Below are 7492 nucleotides of genomic sequence, written 5' to 3' on the forward strand. Positions count from 1 at the left end.
TAGAATTTAAATTTTTTTAGGTTGAAATGTTTAAAAATAAAAATTAAGATATCACGTCAAAAAATCAATTGATAAAAAAAGCTATTACTGCGCAATCAAATTACTATGTAATAAACATATAGCCTCAAATACCATAAAAAAGATATATAGCCTCCATTAAAAGAGATTCTTTGACAGAGCCTAAAAATTTCCCAGACTCTAAAATATACTATAATCACAACTTTTGTAGTCATTTATAGAGCCCTCATTGGCATGATCTAGCAACCTTGCAAACGAAGTGCAATTAGCTTTGCACGTAAAGTGCAATATTTATCTTACCCAGAAAATTCATTACCAATCTTGCATGTAAGGTGCATTAACAATCTCTCGCATATAGTTCAATAACAGTATGCAGAAACAGTCATGCACAGAGGTACATGTATAGTATACACACACACACACAAAAGGCACACATACAGTCTGGCACATTGTACAGCGAAGAGGATTGAAACCGTAAAATCTAAACTTGCAACTTACAATCACTTAGTAATATAGTTTAATGATATTTTTATGAGTAATGCTACACTTACCACATATTTGTATTATCATTTTTACTATCTCTCTAATAAATGTAGAGCTCACCAACACAATGTGAGTCACATCTCTATTTGAGAGATGATACAAATATGTGGTAAGAGTAGTATTTTTGTATTTTTATTTACTTGTAAATAAAAGGTATTAGGTTCGGCTATCTACACATCATTTTTACTTTCACACACCTCTTTCAATTTTCAGCCGTCAGATCGAATAAATTGAAGAGAATCATAGAATAGAAATTAACAAGAAGTGTGCACACTACAAAACTTAGAACAAGTAGAGGCTAAAACATTTGCATCTATTAGTTAAAAATAGGGACAAAAAATGAAGATTTCCGTACCTAATAGTAAGGAGGGGCGGATATTAAATTTGCACCTAAAAAAAGCGTTGCAATTGATAAATAGAGATGAAAGTGTACATATTTCCGCCCCTAATAGTTATTATGCCATGTAGGCAAGTGTGATGTGGAAAAAACATTAGGTGCAGATGTTGAAAGCTTTAGGGGCGATTATTAAGGCCCCTACTTTAATAATTTGTATTTAATTGAGTTTTTATTTGTCATATTGCATTTTGGAAATTGTTTTAATTGAGAAACGATTTCCATTCCACCATTAATTATTTGATACGTATTCTCACATTTTCAAAGTCAAGTATATTTATAATTCTTTTCAATTATTCGAAAATTATTATTCAAAACTAATATCATCAGAGTATCTCTAAAGAAGCTGTCAAAATGTCCAAATCAGCTTTAACAGTCATAAAAGGCAGAAACAAAATTTTCCAACCAAGAAGCCAAATCTGATGTGACACGACATGGAATGGCAGGCCACCCCCCTTGCTGTCAAATTTGACAGCAATGTCAAATATTCTTCTGCGCCAAGCTCCTACTCCTTCCCCCATTTTCTAATTCGCTGATACAAATATTCTTGTTCGCCAAGCTCGTACTTCTTCCCCCATTTTCTAATTCGCCGATACCAATATTCTTCTTCGCGAGCTTCTACTTCTTCTCCCATTTTCTAATTCGCCGATACTACCCAATAGTTGGCCATTTTCTAATTCGCCGATACTACCCAATAGTTGGTTTCCTTGGTTCCTCTAGGCTTACCAAAATCCCATCTTTTATTTTACCAATCCCCCAATCCTCCTTTGGTTTTTCTAGGGTTTCATATTTGTTCATCAGATTGGGGATTTGATTTTGTATTTTAATTTTATATTAATCTTTTGCTTAGCTTTTTGGGTTTTTATTTTTAGATACTGGGCTTTTGAATACCATATTGGTTAGTGCTTCTGTAGCAAATGAAAAATTGAACCTTTGAAGAGGAAAATCGAAAATTCTTATCTGGGTTGTTTCCTTTGTTTTTATATGAAAATTCTTATCTGGGTTTTTTTTGGGAAAATTCTTACCTTCGAAGAGGGGTGGGATTGTAAAATATAAATATAAAATAAAAATTATAAAATGAAAATAATGCAATAAAATAATAGTTCAATTTGACATATTGGGTGAAGACTAAAATTTTAAAAGATGTCAAATTACCACATAAGCCTTCAAATTTAAATTTTTATGTTTAAAATTTGACATCTCCTTTAGAGATGGTCTCACCAACGCAGATGAAGAAACGAGAATTAATGCCAACAAATTAATGTTAAAGTTACATTCTTCAATTGATTAGATACAAATGTTACATGATAGGAGTACGATGAATACATGCAAATCCATCCAGTACATAAGGTTCTCTAAAAGTTCTCTCTAAATCCAAATCTAATCAAAGACTTAATCCCTTGATTCAAATACATAACATGATTAAACGTCCATCTTCAATCTCCCCTTGAGGCATATGAAAAGTATGTTTTCCATCTTCACTGTAAACACAAAACACAAGATCATAATAATTGTTACAAATTTTCCCAAAAATAAAAATACGCACTCGAATACTGCCTCCCTTTCCATATCGAATACCAAACAAAACCTACAAAACATATAAAAACAAAAGAGAACACTCAAATTCAAATAGAGACAATTTGGGTTCATAACGTAATCGCACAAAATATATACAAAACTCAAAATCAAAATAACTGGGTAAAGAAAAATAATAAAAATTATTACCTGTATGAACGTTGTAGAACAAGAGAAAAGAAAGAATAAATAAACTTCATAAATCAATCAAAGTTTCAAAATTTCTCAACCCCTAATGATCTCTTTATCTTGATTTCAATCCACCAATGACAAGCATTAAGAAATAAAGAAAAAAGGAGAACGAAAAACGAAGGGAAAGAATAAAGAGAAGGAGAGGAGAGAATGCTATTGATACTTGATAGAGTGAATAAACAACGCAGGAGAGAAGAACAGTTAATATAGGAAGAGATAATGCATATCTGACCTAGGGTTAAATGTTGATACATTTAAACGATGGAAATTAAAATAAACAAAAAGTAAACATTTAAAGAAAGTGGCGATTGATAACGTAATAGAGGGGATTAGGATTAGGGTATTAAATAATTAAATCTTATTGACAATAGGGGCGGTTATTTCCCCTACTAGTTAGTAAAATTAACAGCTGAAAATTGCTCCCATAATAAGGGCTGATTAAAAAGCCCCTAATAGAACTAATAGGGGCAACTAATATTTCTGCATCTAATCTCTACTAATTAATAAAACACTCATTGTCAACCAAAATCCTATGAAATTACTAGTTTAACCCTCTAATTAAAACAAAACATGAATAAGAAATATGGAGCAGAAATGTAATTTCACACAACCAAATTTTGTTGTTTTTTTTTTCAAAACATCACCTACATGTGATCCTAACATATCTCTAATTATTATTAAAAAAAAAAATTCCCAGTCCACATTCTTTATCACTCCATTCCTCTCTCATTTTATTTCAAAAACAAAAATAAAAAATTTCTTGCATACTTTGTGTGTGCCCATATGCTAGTATCTTATTAATAGAGGCGAATTCTTCCATTTGCCCCTAGTTGACCGCACCTAATAATCACTTTTCTTGTAGTGGCGGAAGGTAAAAATTGGTGTATGAATAGCACCACCCTAAGAAAAGATATGGCGTACTAGGAGCTAACAGGAGACTTGTTGCAAAATCGAGCATAGTGGCATTTATACAACCGACCCCACTTAATGGTATAAGACTTGGTTGTTGTTGTACCATTACTAGTTTGGTAGATTTGTCAAAGGTATAAGGAGAAAAATGAATTTGTACTTTCAAAACACTAAAATCTTAATTTAGTGTGTAAGTGGAATTCACTTGTCTTCCATATATCTTAATTTAGTGTGTAAGTGGAATTCGCACTCGGATTAAAGTGGCTGAAAGATCACCTGGCCGACTTACTGCTTAAGCTACGAGTAATCCGGAAAAACATTAAGTTCTGTAACACCGTGGCTACGAGCAATCTCTATATATGTACAACTCGACCTGTTATTACCCAGAAAAGCATTTCGTAGTGCGAAGGTCAACTGCTGAATTCCTCCCATTAGACCAAAACGAGGTCGTTGAGGTACATTCCCACCAGCATGATCCATGATTATGATAAGAGGCAAATAAGATTTAGAAGGACGAAGATTATGGCCACAAGAAAGCTTATGATTACCAAATGGAAGAATAAGGTCCTACGTATGCTATGATACCAATCTGACACGTCCTGATTCTAATGTCCAAGGGATAGCGAGATGGCCACATACTGGGCGACACCCAAGTGTTATGCAAGCCATTTAATGAATTCATATGCCGAGAACATGTGAAACATGCATATAAATTTAATATTCAAATACAACCTTAACCAAATAATATAATAATATTCAGAATACAAGCGGAAGGTGTACAAAAAGTGTTATTACAAGTGATGTCAAAAGCAAAGAGGATGACACGATGTCACTAGTAGGGGAATGCCTCGTAGCTCCGATCATACGCCTCGTTCCTATGTCCTGAGGGGGTGCAAAACAAACATGAGTGGACCAAGTTGATATATAAGTAGTACAAACATAGTTATTCCACAACGTACTAACCCCTAAAGTTTATGAAAACTAATAGTATAATATGTGATTGGTTTTCCAAAAACCCTAGCATGCCATTAAACCTTTCATAAAACATATATCATATATAGTGTGCTAAATAGTGGTATCAAATCGCCGGAAGGCTCTCCATCATAAGCCCATAAACATGACATACTCCCGTAGGCAGGACATATGTTTGTAGTCAGAACAATCGCCTGTAGGGAGGACAATTGCCCGTAGGCAAGACATACGCTCGTAGGCAAGTCAATCGCCCGTAGGCAAAACATACGCCCGTAGGTAGGACATTCACCCATAAACAGACCATACGCACGTAGGCAGAACAATCGCCTGTAAGCAGAACAGTGACCACTAGATGAGCACAAAAACATTTAATATAATCTTTCCAACGTAAGTACATATATCTCAACGGAGCTCAGTAGCTCAAACATCATATTTCAAAATATCTTCATAGTATATAGTCATCCATCATATATATTACAAAGAACGTAAAAATCGATAAAGCACGGTATTCCAAAATATTCTCAGTAAAGCATGATATCTCATAAAAAGTAAAATCTAACTTACTCATAAAACATAACCTTTAAATCATGCTTTTCATGTATGCATTTATAATAGCAAAATATGCATTTTAGAAGGGGTCCACTCACAGCTACTTTGTCGCCAAAGAGCCGTGCAAAATAGAAGGGACAGAATCACCACTAATAATCACACCTAAGCACATAAAAGGTCCAATTAATTAAACTCTACCATAACGATTGAAGTTTGGAAAACGAACGTCATACACAGATTCAGGACGTCGAAAAATATAAAGGGGGACCTCGGGTACCCTCACGAGCCTCCGCAAGGTGGCAGCCCCGACGGCGGCGTGCAGATATGGGTCACTAGAAAAGTCGATGGCGGCGCCATGGACAGAGGCGCATGTGCTCCACACACCAGCACTGACAGCCCTTCACTCACTCCCACGTGTAGGCCCACACGCGGCCCATGCACAACCTAGGTTTCTGGGATCTGATTGGGTTGGGCCGGATTCAGGTCTGGTCTTAGGCTTGGGTTTATTAGATTTAGGCTTAGGTTTAACAGGCCGAAGGCCCTAGTTTGCATGGCCTAAAGGCTTGGGTTCAAAAGGACTAGGCTTAAAGGTTTTGGGCTTGTAACCCAGCCTAAGGGATTGGATTTGGGTTGGGCTCAGTGGGTCGAAGACCCTGGTTTTACACGGCCCAAAGGCCCAGTTTGGGTTTAGGTTCAGTGGGTTGAGCTTAGCGTTCCACGGGCTTTGGGCTTGAAAGCACAACCCAAAACCCTAGGCTAGGGGATTCAGTTTATAGAATTTGGGTCTAGTCTGACATAGTTTCGGTGAGGGAGAAAACCGAGCTTCTCGAGCTCCGATAGACTCCGGTGCTCCAATAAACCCTACGATCTACCCCTCGAATTGAAGTTACGAAGGAGGGGAAAATGGTCGTATTTATGACAAACCGTAAGGTGGCCGGAGTCGTCTAGATTTTGGGCTTTAAAACCACGGGCTCGTTGGCTCACTTCCTGGGCTCCCTGTGCTTCACAGAGGAGGAGGGAAAGAAAGTCGACACCAGTGGTGATGGTGGTACTGTTATTGCCGTCGTTTGTCAACTTTGGGTGTGTGGATGTGTGTGTAGTTCGGGGAGAAGATAGAGGGTTTGTGCGTGAGAAAGAAAGCTGAGAGAGTGACTTGGGGGAGAATAGAGAAGGAGAGAGAGAAAAGAGATAGGGGTAGGGGAGCTGTCACATGGCAGCCAAAGAGAGAGGGAGAATTTAGAGGAAATCCAAAAAGGGAAACCAGATTAGGTAAAGGATAAGGGACAAAATCGTAATCTCATAATTCTTATTAAAACGAAATTACAATTAATTGGGATGTGCTTTCACATAGGGATCATCACATCCTAGCCGTTTATTATACATTGTGAAGTCAGAAATTATTTTAAATTTTTTATATTTAAGATTAAACATAAATAGTACCTAATGAAAACTGACCGCACGATGTACGATGAATGATCATGATGTGAGGATCCCTAGGATCCCCACAAAGGGGATCCGGAGAAGATCCTCATCCCATTTTTACAATTATAAGGTAAACATTAGACAAACCACTTAGTATTATAGTCTAGTGATATTCCTGTTTATTTGTAAGTGAGGTCTTAGGTTTGATTTTCATCAAAGGCGAATGTGAACCACATTATTACTAGTCCATTGTGAGGCTTAGCCAACTTCCCCACCCCTTTAGTGTAGATACCGTTTGTTCAAAAAAAAAGAAAAAATTAAACATTAGACAAAATTATAGGACATAAAGGGTAAGGATGACATTTAATGGAAAAGAGATAAAGTTAAGAACCAAAACCCATAATGGACTTATGCCCAATAAAATTTAGAGAACTTTAACAAAAAGCTCCCGGTACTGTTCACTTTAACGAAAAACCACATTTTTACACTAAAAAGTCAATCATGATATTATTCACTTTACCCTTTATTTGTCATTTTCATTCAAACTCAAAGTTTTCAAGCCCTTTTCATTACACTAAAAAGACAAATAATTGCAATTAGGCCTGCCAAACAGGTTGTGTTTGTCGTATTTTGTGTCGTTTTTGTATAACACCTGTTATCTTAACGGGTTGTGTCGTGTCATACTCGTTATCTTAACTGGTCCTTAACAGGTCGAGTCACTTTACCCAACAAGTAAAATGACCAGACTCGTTATGACCCATTAAAATTTTTTTTTTCCTTAAATTTGCACATACCACATTGCCACATAAATATTTCTTCAAAACATAAAAATACATTTGTTGTTAAGTACTACATCTACACTCCAAAATAAGAACCTAATAAAAAAAAAACAATACCAATACACTACTAGTCTACTAC

The sequence above is a fragment of a genome, unplaced genomic scaffold (assembly GCF_019419815.1).
Source record: "Pyrus x bretschneideri cultivar Hongxiangsu unplaced genomic scaffold, Pyrus_bretschneideri_v1 Contig9, whole genome shotgun sequence".
Classification (NCBI taxonomy): Eukaryota; Viridiplantae; Streptophyta; class Magnoliopsida; order Rosales; family Rosaceae; genus Pyrus; species Pyrus x bretschneideri.